The 15567-nt window shown below is 44.8% G+C and overlaps 1 long non-coding RNA gene across 1 annotated transcript; it reads right to left on the bottom strand.

The window, feature by feature from the left end:
* Positions 1-2915: 2915 nt before the first annotated feature.
* Positions 2916-14823, bottom strand: LOC115898571. The gene is made up of 4 exons (XR_004058265.1): positions 14662-14823; positions 5905-6132; positions 4669-4760; positions 2916-3129 (listed from the first exon to the last, which is right to left on the bottom strand). It is a non-coding gene; the product is annotated as an uncharacterized LOC115898571 (long non-coding RNA).
* Positions 14824-15567: the final 744 nt, after the last annotated feature.

Raw genomic sequence — 15567 nt, 5'->3', positions numbered from 1 at the left:
GAGCTAAGATCGCACCACTGCACTCCAGCCTGGACGACAGAGTGAGACCCTGTATCAATAAACAAACAAACAAACAAACAAACATAGAATTAAAATACATGTCATACCTGTAATCCCAGCACTTTGGGAGGCCAAGGCAGGGGGATCGCTTGAGGCCAGGAGTTCGAGACCAGCATGGGCAACATAGTGAGACATTGTCTCTACTAAAAATAATAAAATAAAACTAGCCAGGCACAGTGGCACACACCTATCGTCCCAGCTACTCAGGAGGCTGATGTGGGAGGATTGCTTGAGCCAAGGAAGTCGAGGCTACAGTGAGCCATGATTGTGCCACTGCACTCCAGCCTGGGCAACAGAGTGAGACCCTGTCTCAAAAAAAAAAAAAAAAAAAGAATTAAAATACATGATAACTCTGACATATAAGTTACAAAGGAGGTAAATAGAGTTAACATGTCTTAAGGTCTTTACATTGTCAAGGGAGAAGGGATTAGGATTAATTAATTTGACTAGTCAAGGATGCAAGCTTAAAGCAACCACTAAAAGAAAAATAAGAATGTATAACTTCCAAGCTAAATTAAACAGGACACAAAAGCACAAACCATAAAGAAAGAGATTAATAAATTGGACAAATAAATTTAGGATGCTAAGAATTAAGATCTATTCATCAAAAGATATAATAAAAAGCTGAAAAGGCAGCCTTAGCAACATAGCGAGACCCCGTCTCTACAAAAAATAAAATTAAGCAGGCATGGTTGTGTGTGTGTGGCTCCAGTTACTCAGGAGGCTGAGGAAGGAGGATTGCTTGAGCCCAGGAGGTCGAGGCTACAGTGAGCTGTGATCACGCCACTGTGCTCCAGCCTGGGCCACAGAGCATGAGCCTCTCTCAAAAAAAAAAAAAAGAAGAAGAAAGAAGAAGAAGAAGAAGAAGAAGAAGAAGAAGAAGAAGAAGAAGAAGAAGAAGAAGAAGAAGAAGAAGAAGAAGAAGAAGCAGCAGCAGCAGCAGCAGCAGCAGCTGAAAAGGCAAACCACAGAATGGACCTGGCATCTTTTGAACAACCTCTGAAATTTGGAATTTCCTACATTATAAATAAATCTCCTCAAAGTAGAGCCACAGTCTCTCTTTCTCAGTTTCCCTTGCAGCTGACAACCAGGCATGTGTGTGATCTAGGTTCCACCCCTGTAAGGCACCTGGATTCAGAAGAAAGCAACATGAGGAGCAAGTGTCCAAAGAGGAGCTTTATAATCAGGGTGGCAGTGGTGGCATCTGGCTGTCAGGGGCAGAGGTGACAGAGGTTCTGACCTCCACGCTCAGCAGCAGTGGCCATGGGGTTTCACCGGAGGAACCCCTCAAGATAGTTTGAATTTTCTTTCTTTTTTTAATTTTTCTTCACTAATGAATGTCTGGTCCACACCAGAATTCCTTTTTTTTTTTCTCTCTCTCTCTCTTAAAGAGGGAGTCTCGCTATATTGCCCAGGTTGGTCTCAAACTCCTGGGCTCAACCGATTCTCCTACCTCAGCTTCCTGAGTAGCTGGGACTACAGGTGCAAGCCACCACGCCCAGCTCACCCCAGGATTCTTTGATCTACCCTAATAGTTTTTTAAATTCTAAATTTAAAAAATTAAACTTTGAAACAAATACTTTGAAATACTTTGAAACAAAAAAGTTCCAAATATAGGTGGGGCACAGTGGCTCACACCTGTAATCCCAGTAGTTTGTGAGGCCAAGGCAGGAGGATTGTTTGATGCTGAGAGTTCAAGACCAGCCTGGGCAACATAGTAAGACACAAAAATAAATGAATTTTTTTTTTTTTTTTTTTTTTTTGATATGGAGTTTCACTCTTGTTGCCCAGGTTGGAGTACAATGATGCTATCTCAGCTCACTGCAACCTCCACCTCCCAGTTTCAAGTGATTCTTCTGCCTCAGCCTGCCGAGTAGTTGAGATTACAGGTGCACGCCACCACACCTGGCTAATTTTTGTATTTTTAGTAGAGACGAGGTTTCACCATGTTGGTCAGGCTGGTCTCAAACTCCTGAGCTCAGGTGATCCACCTGCCTTGGCCTCCCAAAGTGCTGGGATTACAGGCGCAAGCCACTGTGCCAGGCCTGAATATTTTTTAAAAAAAAGAAGAGTCGCAAATATAGTACAAAGAATTTCCATATACTCAGACTCCCTAAATGTTAATATTTTATATAACAGTACAGGGCCGGGCGCGGTGGTGCACACCTGTAATCCCAGCACTTTGGGAGGCTGGGGCAGGTGGATCAAGAGGTCAAGAGATCGAGACCATCCTGGCCAACATGGTGAAACCCTGTCTCTACTAAAAATACAAAAATTAGCTGGGCGTGGTGGTGCACACCTGTAATCCCAGCTACTTAGGAGGCTGAGGCAGGAGAATCGCTTGAACCCGGGAGGTGGAGGTTGCAGTGAGCCAAGATCATGCCATTGCACTCCAGCCTGGGCAACAGAGTAAGACTCCGTCTCAAAAAACAAAACAAAACAAACAAAAAAACAGTAAAGGCAGGGCACAGTGGCTCACGCCTGTAATCCCAGCACTTTGGGAGGCTGAGGTGGGTGGATCACCTGAGGTCAGGAGTTCAAGAGCAGCCTGGCCAACATGGTGAAACTGCATCTCTACTAAAAATTCAAAAATTAGCTGGGTGTGGTGGTAGGCACCTGTAGTTCCCAGCTACTCAGGAGGCTGAGGCACAAGAATTGCTTGAACCCAGGAGGCAGAGGTTGCAGTGAGCCAAGATCACACCACTGCACTCCAGCCTGGGTGACAGAATGAGACTCCGTCTCAAAAAAAAAAAAAAAAGTGTGTATATATATATATGTAAAAATATAACAGTACAAAGATGAAAATTAAGAAATTAACACTAATACATTACTGTAATCTAATATAGGGACTTTATTCAAATTTTACCAATTGCCCCACTAATGTCCTTTTTCTGCTCCAGGATCACATGTCATCCTAGTCATCATGTCTCCTTCAATCTGGGCTAGTTCTTGAGTCTTCCTTTGTCTTTCATGACCTTGACACTTTTGAAGAGTACCAGTTATTTGTTGAACATTCCTCAATTCTGGCGTCTCTGACGTTTCCTCACGATTAAATTCAGGTATGCATTTCTGTAAGAATACCACAGAAGTGATAGTGTGTCTTTCTTAGTGCATTATATCAGGAGGCACAAGTTGTCAATTTATCTGATTTCTGGTGATGTGAACATTGATCACTTTATTAAGGTGGTGCCTACCAGGTTTCTCCCCTATTAAGTTACTGATTTCCCCCTTTATAATTAAAAGGTACCTTGTGTAGACCTAATAACTTTTAATACATTCCTTCTATACTTAAACTAGCTAGAATGATTCTTGATTCTAGAATGCTGACTTATTTTCTATTCCTGGTTTGTCAAGAATGTTTATCAGGAAAGTGTTTTGAACATTATCAAATAATTTCTTTGGCTATTATTGAGATAATTATATGGATTTTCCCCTATTAAGGTAGTGAACTGCCAGGCATGGCAGCTCATGCCTGTAATCCCAACACTTTGGGAGGCCAACATGGAAGGATTGCTTGAGCCCAGGAGTTTGAGACTAGCCTAGGCAACATGGTGAAACCTTGTCTTTATAAAAAATACAAAAATTAGCCAGGCATAGTGGCATGTGCCAAAAAATACAAAAATTAGCCAGGCATAGTGGCATGTGCCTGTAGTCCCAGCTACCCAAGAGGCTGAGGTGGGAAGATGGTTTGAGCCTGGGAGACAGAGGTGAGCCAAAATCATATCACTGCACTCCAGCATGGGCAACATAGCAGACCTTATCTCAAAAAAAGAAAAAAAAAAAAAGGTAGTGAACCATCCTTGCATTCTAGGGGACACTCTAATGGTCTTGAGAGTTCCTCATAATATCCAGATAATCAATACAAGAAAAAGATCAATAAAAGTGAATCCACTTGAAATAGGGAGCGAGATTGTGGTAAGTAATAAAGAAAAATTCTGATTAAAACTCTTATCTTGGGAATGAAACCTAAAATTTATGAAAATGAATATATTTGATCTTATACCCTCAAAAATATGGCATAATTAGCCGGGCACAGTGGCTCATGCCTGTAATCCCAGCACTTTAGGAGGCTGAGGCGTGCAGATCACCTGAGGTTAGGAATTCAAGACTAGTCTGACCAACATGGAGAAACCCCATCTTTACTAAAAATACAAAATTAGCTGGGTATGGTGGCACATCCCTGTAATCCCAGCTACTCGGGAGGCTGAGGCAGGATAATTGCTTGAACCTGGGAGGCAGAGGATGTGGTGAGCCAAGATCGCACCATTGCACTCCAGCCTGGGCAACAAGAGTGAAATTCTGTCTCAAAAAAAAGGGGGGGGGGCATAAGTGCAACTGTGCTGTGATACTTAGAAAAAGTAATGGATTAATTTTTTTATATATTTTTGTACAAAATTGTATGATAGAATATATTATGCCTTTTACTTTATGATTGACTTTTGGAGCAGAAAGATAATCATTTCAGTAAAAGGTTCTGGGGCTTCACTGATTTTCCCAAGGGCCTTTCTCAATCTTTTGCTTATCACATGTCTTAGTCTGTTTTCTGCTGCTGTAACAGAATACCACAGACTGGGTAATTCATAAAGAAAACAAATGTATTTGGCTCACAGTTCTGGAGGCTGGGAAGTCCAAGATCAAGGGGGCCACATCTGGTGAGGGTCTTCTTGTTGTATCATAGCATGTCAGAAGGTATCACATGGCTAAAGAGGGCAAGAGAACACGAGGTGGAGTAAAAGGGAGCCAGACTCTCAAGATAACTAACCTACTCCTGAAATAACAACATTAATCCATTCATAAAGAGGGGCCTCAGTCCAGCCCAGGTTGCTGCTGGGATGTGATCATTGGCAGGGATGACATTGACGGGGACAGTCAGCTGGAGAGGACAAGGACAGGGCATAGCTGAACTATGGTGGTGATGGCCACAGGCTTACCACAGGATGGGAGGGAAAGGCTTCCAGTCCCACTTGTAAGGGCTGCCTGCCATTCCATAGCCACTGTCTCCTCTCTTGTGGATGGGAAGATGGTGGCACCTTCCTAACCAGTGTGTGGGGAGGACTAGATGGGAGAGGTCTCCTAGTGCGGAGGCTTACAGCCCTTGCTCAGCCACTGGGAGCTGTCGCCACCTGCACTGTCCTCCTGCCACAGGTGTCTGGGGGCAAGGAAAGAGTTCTGCCAAAGCCAGAGATAGGGTTGGACCCCCAGGGCTCCTTGGTTGGCACCTGGAGGGAGAGTGGCATGTTTGCCCCATGGTCCTGGTGGCCCAGCTCTGGCCGTTGCCTTCGGGGTCAGAGGCTTTTCATCCTGAGTGGCAGCTGCTGCCCAACTCTCTGGCTGGAGCTGGTGCCTCTTAGATAGTATCACCATCAGCAGAGGAAAATAGAAGTGCTGACTAACATTTGATGAAGGCCTACTATGATGGCAGCATTTGATGTGGCCAGGTGAAGTCCTGGGGGCAGCAGCTGAGGCTCCCTGTTCTCCAGCGTCCCTGTCCATGAGATGGGCATATCTAACTCCTGGGATGACTTTGAGGGTAACATGCTTCCTGCAGGTGCTTGGACCAATATCTGGCACGGGGCAGGTGCTCAATGAAAGTTGGATATTAATCGCTGCACTTTTCACTATTGAAAGTAACCCAGTGTGTTCGCTTGGTGGTTGCACAAGCACTGTGGAAGAAGGTGGTGTGTCTGTTCACCCCTGGGTCCCCAGTGGCTAAGGCAGAGCCAGCCGCGTAGGAGGCATTCAACACGTATATTGGATGGAAGATTGAATTGCATAATAAAAGATATTAAAGATTTCCAACGTGAAGGAGTGAGGAGGTCAACAAACCCTCTCCCTAAAATGTACCTGTAAATCTGAATGAAAGCCAGAAACAACCATTTCAGTGCTTTGGAATTTAACCAAAGGCAAACAACAAACCAAGGAGTGTTTATTCGTTAAAGAGCCAGGTGCTGTGGTTCCAGCTACTCGGGAAGCGGAGGTGGGAGGATCACTTGAGCCCAGGAGTTCAAAGCTTCATGAATTATGATCACACCACTGCTCTCCAGCCTGGACGACAGACAGAGACCCCCATCTCTAAAAAGAAAAAAAAACCTGAACTTTAGGACAAAACCCAAAATTACTTGGCATAAGTGAACCAGGAAAACATCAATTTAAATGGAAAACAACAGTCAGTAAATGCTAACACCAAGATAGCACAGACTCTGGGATTTGTAAAAAAGGCACCAAGACGCAGTTGTAAGCCTTTTATATCAAGCGATGGACAGTGAGCGTTTGACAAAATTTAGCATGTGTTCACGATGAACATCTCAGCATAGTAGGAACAGAAAATAACTTATTCAATCTAAGACAGACCTCTGACTAAGTACAGCCAGTGCTGTACTGAGGTGAGAGGATCCTTTTCCCAGGACCAAGAGCAGGATGAGGACGTCCACTCTTGCCCCTATTATCAACATCTACTGGCCAGGCATGGTGGCTCACGCCTGTAATCCCAGCACTTTGGGAGGCCGAGGCGGGTGGATCACTAGAGGTCAGGAGTTCGAGACCATCCTGGCCAACATGGTGAAACCCCATCTCTACTTAAAAAAAAAAAAAAAAAAAAAAAAAAAACAGGTGTGGTGGTGGGCGCCTGTAGTCCCAGCTACTCAGGAGGCTGAGGCAGGAGAATCACTTGAACCCAGGAGGCAGAGGTAGCAGTAAGCCAAGATCACACCACTGCACTCCAGCCTGGGTGACAGAGCAAGACTCTGTCTCAAAATAAACAAACAAGAAAAAAAAAAAATCTGCCAGAAGTCTTAGCAAGTAAAATAAAACAAGAGAAACAAATTACAGGAATACAGATTGAAAATGAAGAAATAAATCTGTCCCAATTCCCAGACAACATTGTTGTCTATGTAGAAAATCCCAAGGAATCTACAAAAAAGCAAATTCAATGAAATTCAATGAGTGGGGTTAGCAAGATTGCGAGATACAAAGTCAACATGCAAAAATCCATTGTATTTGACATGGTTTGTCTCTGTGTCCCCACCCAAATCTCATGTTGAATTGTGATTCCCAGTGTTGGAGGTGGGGTCTGGTGGAAAGTGACTAGGGCATGGGGGTGGTTTCTAATGGTTTAGCACCATCCCCTGAGTGCTGTCTGGTGATAGAGTTTCCCCTAAACCTGGTGGTTTGAAAGTGTGTAGCACTTCTCCCTTCACTCTCTCTCTCTCCTGCTGCCACATGAAGACATGCTTATTTCCCCTTTGCCTTCTGCCATGGTTGTGGATTTCCTGAGGCCTCCTGTACAGCCTCCAGAACTGTGAGGCAATTAAACCTATTTTCTTTATAAATTAAAAAAAAAAAAAAAAAAGGCAGGGCCTCATGACCTAATCACATCTTGAAGGTCCCACCTCCTAATACCACTACACTGGCAATTAAATTTCAACATGAGTCTCGGAGGGGACATTCAAACTGTAGCATTATGCTCTTTTGATGTTCCCATCATCACCATTGTCAATTTATTCTCCATTTGCTACTTGGTATCACTACCAGAGGCTCATTTGTCAAGAGCTTTGCAATGTAGTTCAGCATCATTTTCATTGACATTATAAAATCTGCATCGTTTTGCAACGTTTGTAATTTCCATTTGTAATAAAGTGCATAGTACTGTTTAGCACTGTTTAATTAGGTATCACAACATCAGACAATCATCAAGAGACTGATGACAAAGACATGGAAGCAGAGCCAGGCGGGGCTTCTCAGACAGAGGAGAGTTTAAATGGGACTAATTTCATAAACGATCAGTTTATTAGTGTATAGTTAGAGGCTATGATGATGTTTGCTTTCTGGAACAAAACTCACAAATAGCAGGAATCTGGATACTGTCTACTTGGAAAATAAAGATACTTATGTTATTCTTTTAATTTTTTCATCTTTTCCTTATTCCAAAACAGTTATTTTTTCCCTTTATCTTATCCCAGAACAAATTTTGGGGGGATTATTTGCACAATTGCTTTGAATAATCGCTGAATGTCTCCACCTTTCTGTCCCTCTCTCAAGATTGAGAGACCCAGACAGACGCATCCATTTGAGGGTGCCTTGATCACGCCCCCACCTGCCAGAGAGGGAGAGGAAAGAATATTTGCCTCTCTTCAGCATTTAAAGTGTAAAGTAGGGCTCCACCTCCCCACCTATCTTGAAATATCCCCCCCAAATAGGAATCATGTTCTGATGCTTGACCCCCAACATTGAGAGAAAGAGTTGGGGAAGAATATTATTTGTTCTGGTTGCAAAATGACATTCAACAGCTCAAAACCAAACTCATTATTTCCCTCTTGCTTCTACCCAAACCTGCTTCTCCTCTGTCTTCTTCCACTTCAGAGTGAATCTACCCATCACTCAAGACACAAATTGAAATGTGTTCTAGGCTGGGTGTGGTTGCTTACGACTGTAATCCCAGCACTTTGGGAGGTCGAGGTGGGTGGATCACCTGAGGTCAGGAGTTCGAGACCAGCCTGGCCAACGTGATGAAATCCTGTCTCTAATAAAAATAAAAATAAAAGTAAACTAGCTGGGCATGGAGGCAGGTGCCTGTAATCCCAGCTACTCAGGAGGCTGAGGTAGGGAAAATTGCTTGAACTCAGGAGGCAGAGGTTGAAGTAAGCCGAGATCATGCCACTGCACTCTAGCCTGGGCGACAGAGCAAGACTCCGACTCAAACAAACAAACAAACAAACAAACAAACAAATGTGCTCTAGATGTTTCCCATTTCCTCCCTCACTTCCCACATCCAAACCATGGCCAAGTCAAGTCACTTTCGTCTTCTAAACGTCTCTCCAATGTGTCCCCTCATCTCTGCCTCCAGTCCTAGATTTTCCAGCCTTTGGGCTTTCCTTTGAATGGAAGGACAACGTGTCTTTTTAGTGCTCTGCAGCGGTGATTTCACATTGTTTTACTATCCTTCCTATATGGGGAGATCATCCCAAGATGCGGGAGAGGCAAAGCCCCTCCCCACTTTGAAAGCCTTCATCCTTTCTTATGGAGGACATGGAAATGGCATCCTAACTGAATTCTCATCTCCTCACTCACCAAAATAATATTTCTAAATCACAACTGTTACTCCATTTCTTCTTTGCTTAAAAACTTCCAAGTGGATAAAGAAACCATGGCATATATACACAATAGAATACTATTCAGCAATAAAAAGAATGCAATAATGTGTTTTGCAGCAACATGGATGGAATTGGAGGTCATTATCATCAGTGAAACAAGCCAGGCACAAAAAGACAAATATTACACGTTCTCACTCATGAGTGGGTGCTAGAAAAGGTGTAGACAGTGGAGTGATAGACAGTGGAAACTCAGAAGGGTGAGGGGAGGGCGAGAGGGATGAATGATGAGAAATTATTTAATGAGTACAAGGTATATTATTTGGGTGCTGGATACGCTAAAAGCCCTGATTTGACTACTATGCAATCTATGCGGGTAATGAAATTGCACATGTACCCCATACATTTGTACAAATTAAAAAATATACATTAAAAAGGTTCCAAGAGCCATCAGCTGATGGCAAATGAATAAACACAATGTGGTGCATCCACACTATGGAATATGATTGAGCCATAAAAAAAGAATGCAGTGCTGGGCCTGGCGCGGTGGCTCACGCCTGTAATTCCAGTACTTTGGGAGGCCGTGGCGGGTGGATCACCTGAGGTCAGTAGTTCGAGACCAGTTTGGCCAAAATGGTGAAACCCCGTCTCTACTAAAAATACAAAACTTAGCTGGGCATGGTGGCAGGTGCCTGTAATCCCAGCTACTCAGGAGGCTGAGGCACAAGGATCACTTGAACCCCGGAGGCGGAGGTTGCAGTAAGCCAAGATCACACCACTGCACCCCTGCCTGGGCAACAAGAGCAAAACTCCATCTCAAAAACAAAAATAAAAATAAAAATAAAAATAAAGCAGACAAGAAAAAACAGGAAGAAAAGAAGGAAAGACAAAAAGAAAGAAAGCTAGCTAGCTTCCAAAACCCCTCTAATGCCAGCAGGAAAACGTCTCACTGTTTAAGAGACTAGACCCTGATGTCCAACAGGCTTAGTTCAAGTCCCAGCCCTACTTAGTCCTTGTTATGCAATCTTTGTCAATATGCCTAACCTCTCTGAGTCTCAATGCACTCATCTGTAAAATGGGAATAATAATAACACCTCCCTCACAGCGTCACTATGAAATTTCAGCCAGACAATATCTATAAAGTATTTAGCGCAGTGCCAGGGTCATAGTGAGTGCGAGAAATATTTCCAATCTTCTTCTGCCTCCACTCCAGCTTCATTTCCCATCATCTCCCACCACGCACCCATGGCCCCAGCCATCTTGCCATTGGTTCCCTGGGCCACATTCTTCCAAGCTTCTCTGGCTTTGCTCGCGCTGTGCCCTCAGCTGGGAATGCCCTTCCTTCTTGTCCAGCCAGGGACCCTGCTCACCTCAGACCACAGTTCAAGCAACGTTTCCTCTGTGAAGTCTTCTCTGATGCCTCTTCACACAGGCCCATCCCGCCTTCACTGCCCTGTGCTACATCTCCATATTAAGCCCCTGTGTCTTTTTTTTTTTTTTTTTTAAATGAGACAGGGTCTCCCCCTGTTGCCAGGCTAGAGTGCAGTGGTACAATTACGGCTCACTGCAACCTCCATCTGCCAGGCTCACGTGATCCTCCCACCTCAGCCTCCCAAGTAGCTGAAACCACAGGCGTGAACCACTATGCCTGGCTAATTTTTGTATTTTTTGTAGAGACGAGGTCTCCCTATGTTGTCCAGGCTGGTCTCGAACTCCTGGGCTCAAGTGATCCACCCATCTCAGCCTCCCAAAGTGCTGGGATTACAGGCATGAGTCATCATGCCCGGGCTAAGTAGTTTCGTTCAAGGTCACATATGTGGATGCTTGATATAGATGTTGAACCACCAGGTTCTAGAGAGAAGGAATCCCAACTCCTATCCCCTGCATGTTTTCAGAAACTGCTCGATGTCTCCCATATGGGACTGCAGGTGGCCACAGGAATGGGAAAAGTAGTGGCTATGAGAGCAGTTTTCCCTTCTGGGACCTGGGGAGTGTTCAAGGGGCGCTGCTGCCGCTGCGGGGCCAGGCTGAAAGCAGGCAGGTAACCCGAGCAAACGAGGGATCCCTCAGAGCAGGGAGATGAGAACGCTAAGGGCAGCAAGGACATGTACTTGTCCTTACCTTCAGTCATGCCAAGATGGGGAAAACCTCCCAAGGACCTGGGACAGGGCTAAGGGTGAGTTCTCCCAAGGGTGGGGGTTCCTACTTTCAGGCCAGTTGCAACCTAGAGTTGGCTTGATATGAAAGGCACACTGTGCGTATTTTTGTCGCCACGATCAAAGTCCATTGGCGGCCGGGGTCAGTGACCCACACCTGTAATCCCAGCACTTTGGAAAGCCAAGGCAGGTGGATCATCTGAGGTCAGGAGTTCGAGACCAGCCTGGCCAACATGGTGAAACCCTGTCTCTACTAAAAATACAAATAATTAGCCGGGTGTGGTAGCGGACACCTGTAATCTTAGCTACTCGGGAGGCTGAGGCGGGAGAATCGCTTGTACCCGAGAGGCAGAGGTTGCAGTGAGCCGAGATCGCACCATTGCACTCGAGCCTGGGCAACAAGAGCAAAACTCCATCTCAAAAAACAAAAACAAAAAACGGCCCGGCCCGATGGCTCACGTCGGTAATCCTAGCACTTTGGGAGGCCGAGGCAGGAGGATCACGAGGTTAAGAGATCGAGACCATCCTGGCCAATATGGTAAAACCCCATCTGTACTAAAAATACAAAAATTAGCTGGGCGTGGTGGCATGCGCCTACAGTCCCAGCTACTCGGGAGGCTGAGGCAGGAGAATAGCTTGAACCCGGGAGATGGAGGCTGCAGTGAGCCAAGATCGCCACTACACTCCAGCCTGGCGACAGAGCAAGACTCCGTCTCAAAAAAAAAAAACAACAACAACAAAGTCTGTTGGCAAATGGTACAATCTTCCCATAGGTCACCAGTGGAAGTTACAGAACAGGCCTCTACTTTCCTATAGCACTAACCAAGTTGTGGCAATCTCCCTTTTTCCTGTAATTTCCCATTTTTAAAAGTAGCAGAACCCTCATTATTTATTTATTACTTTTAAGAGAGAGGGTCTCCCTCTGTTGCCCAGGCTGGAGTGCAGTGGCGTGATCACAGCTCACTGCAGCCTTGACCTCCTGGGCTCAAGCAATCCTCCTGCCTCAGCCTCCTGAGTAGCTGGGACCACAGGTGTGTGCCACCACACCCAGCTAATTTTTTTTTTTTTTTTTTTTTTTTTTTTTTTTTTGGTAGAGAAAGAGTTCTGCTATGTTCCCCAGGCTGGTCTTGAACACCTGGGCTTGAGTGGTGTTCCCACCTCAGCCTCCCAAAGTGTTGGGATTATAGGCGTGAGCCATTGCACCCAGTCCAAATTTCCATTATTTAGCTGGGTACATGACCAAATAGAATAACAATTACATTTCCCAGCCTCCCATTCATGTTGACTTGGTCATGTGACTAAGGTTTGCTGACTTTTTTTTTTTTTTTTTTTTTTTTTTTGAGACAGAGTCTCACTCCGTCACCCAGGCTGGAGTGCAGTGGCCTCCTGGGTTCAAGTGATTCTCATGCCTCAGTCACCCGAGCAGCTGGGACTACAGGTGCACGCCACCACCACTATTTTTATATGTTTAGTAGAGACGGGGTTTCGCCATGTTGGCCAGGCTGGTCTCGAACTCCTGGCCTCAGGTGATCTGATGGTCTCAGCCTCTCAAAGTGCTGGGAATAAAGGTGTAAGTCACTGTGCCCAGCCTAGGTATTTATTTTTAATTGACAAAAAGTGTAAGCCGGGTGCTGTGGCTCACAACTGTAATCTCAGTGCTTTCGGAGGCCCAGGTGGGAGGATCATTTGAGGCCAGGAGTTCAAGACCAGCCTAGGCAACATAGTGAGACCCCCCCCCCATCTCTACAAAAAACAATTTTTTTTAAGTAGCCGGGCGTGGTGGCATATCCCTGTAATCTTACCTACTCGGGAAGCTGAAGCAGGAGGATCACTTGAACCCAGGAGTTGGAGGTTGCTATGAGCTATGATAACGCCACTGCACTCCTGCCTGGGCCACAGAATGACACCCTCTGTCTAAAAAATAAAAATAAAAAATAAAAAGTATATACATTTATCGTGTACAACATGTTTCAATATATGTATACTGATTGTGGAATGGCTAAATCAAGCTAATTAACATATCATCCATTACCTCATATCATTGTTTTCTGGCATATTTAAAAATCTACTCTCAGACCAGGTGTGGCGGCTCACGGCTGTAATCCCAGCACTTTGGAAGGCTGAAGGGGGCGGATAACCTGAGGTCGGGAGTTTAAGACCAGCCTGACCAACATGGAGAAACCCCGTCTCTACTAAAAATACAAAATTAGCCAGGCGTGGTGGCGCATGCCTGTAATCCCAGTTACTTGGGAAACTGAGGGCCCTGGGAGGTGGAGGTTGCGGTGAGCCGAGATCATGCCCTTGCACTCCAGCCTGGGCAACAAGAGCAAAACTCCATCTCAAAAAAAAAAAAAAAAAATCTACTTTCTGGCCCGCTACGGTGACTAGTGCCTGTAATCCCAGCACTTTGGGAGGCTGAGGTGGCAGATCACTCGAGGCCAGGAGTTAGAGACCAACCTGGCCCACATGGTGAAACCTTGTCTCTACCAAAAATACAGAAATTAGCCAGGCATGGTGGCGCACGCCTGTAGTCTCAGCTACTCGGGAGCTGAGGCAGAGGTTGCAGTGAACTGAGATTGTGCCACTGCACTCCAGGCTGGATGACAGAGTGAGACTGTCTCAAAAAAAAGGAAAGAAAGAAAAAAGAAAAGAAAAAAAATCTACTCTCTTAGCAATTTTCAAGTATACAATACATTGTTATTAACTATAGTCACCATTTTTTTTTTTCTTGAGACAGAGTCTCATTCTTGTTACCCAGGCTAGAGTACAATGGCATAATCTCAGCTCACTGCAACCTCCGCTTCTCGGGTTCAAGTGATTCTCCTGCCTCAACCTGCCAAGTAGCTGGGATTACAGGCATGCGCCACCACGTGTGGCTAATTTTTTTGTATTTTTAGTAGAGAAGGGGTTTCTCCATGTTCATCAGGCTGGTCTTGAACTCCTGACCTCAGGTGATCCACCCGCCTTGGCCTCCCAAAGTGCTGGAATTACAGACGTGAGCCACCACTCCCGGCAGTCATCATTTTAGTAATAGAGCTCTTGAAGTACAAATTTTTTACCCTTTGACCAACATCTCCCCAACCCCTCCTGCCCAGCCCCTGGTAACCACCACTCCACTCCACTCTTCCAGTTTGTCTCTTTTAGATTCCACATATAAGTGAGATCATGCAGTGTTTGTCCTTCTGCGACTAGTTAATTTCACTTGCATAATGTTCTCCACGATCATCCATGTTGTCACACTCCTGCACTTTATTACGAAAGAGGAATAAACTTCTACCTCGTTTAAGCCACTGGTATTTCAGGGTTTATGTTACTCACAGCTGAGCCCAATCCTACTTGAGCCCCAAGTGATGACTCACATTTCCTTGGCTGGCGTGAAGTGCTTCCCAGCTATTTCTGCTTTTCATTCTTCACAATAGCTCTTTGAGGTAAAAGGAATGTTCCTAATGAGGAAAGGGAAGCTTCGGCACTCCGAGGAGAGGTGAGACAAATGATGCTGGTTTTGTCTTTCCAGAAGGCTGTTCCTGCAGCTGCCGCCTAAATCACAAGGAGTAAGCCCTGTGACGTCAGCTATGTGCCAGAGAAACCAGAAAGCACACGCCGTTCCTCGTCAGCCATCACCTGAAATTACTAAAGTGCTGTATTGGGTTCGTTCATCTAGAGACCAGCTCCTAACCACAGGATGCTGTTTTACAAGGTCAAAAACATGCCAGGCAAACCCACAATGCCACCGCTCAGCTTGAGAGAAAAGTTTTACATCCCTGGGAGGCGCTTCTGACGATACGATTCACAATGTTCTGTTTTACTGATGAATGTATTTAATTTTTTTATGTTTTAATTTTAATTTTTAATTTTTGTGGGTACATACTAGGTGTATACTTGATGGATGTATTTTAAAACTAGAGAAGAACAAAACTAAAACAATAAAGAAAAACTGAATAAAACTAGAGAAATCAAAAAATCTACAAAAAATTTTAAAGAAAACAAGAGAAAGCAAAAAAAATTATAAATTAAAATTACTAGTGGGGAGCAGGGGAAAGCCAAAAAAAAATGATACCAGAGTTTGTTTTTTTTTTTTCTTTTTGAGACGAAGTCCTGCACTTGTCACCCAGCCTGGAGTGCAATGGCACGATCTCAGCTCTCTGCAACCTCCACCTCCCAGGTTCAAGCAATTCTTTTGCCTCAGCCTCCCAAGTAGCTGGGATTACAGGCGCCTGCCACCATGCCCAGCTAATTTTTGTATTTTTACTAGAGACAGGGTTTCA

The sequence above is a fragment of the Rhinopithecus roxellana genome, chromosome 7 (assembly GCF_007565055.1).
Source record: "Rhinopithecus roxellana isolate Shanxi Qingling chromosome 7, ASM756505v1, whole genome shotgun sequence".
Classification (NCBI taxonomy): Eukaryota; Metazoa; Chordata; class Mammalia; order Primates; family Cercopithecidae; genus Rhinopithecus; species Rhinopithecus roxellana.
The sequence above is the reverse complement of the archived record's forward strand: the minus strand, read 5'-3'. Positions and strand labels throughout refer to the sequence as shown.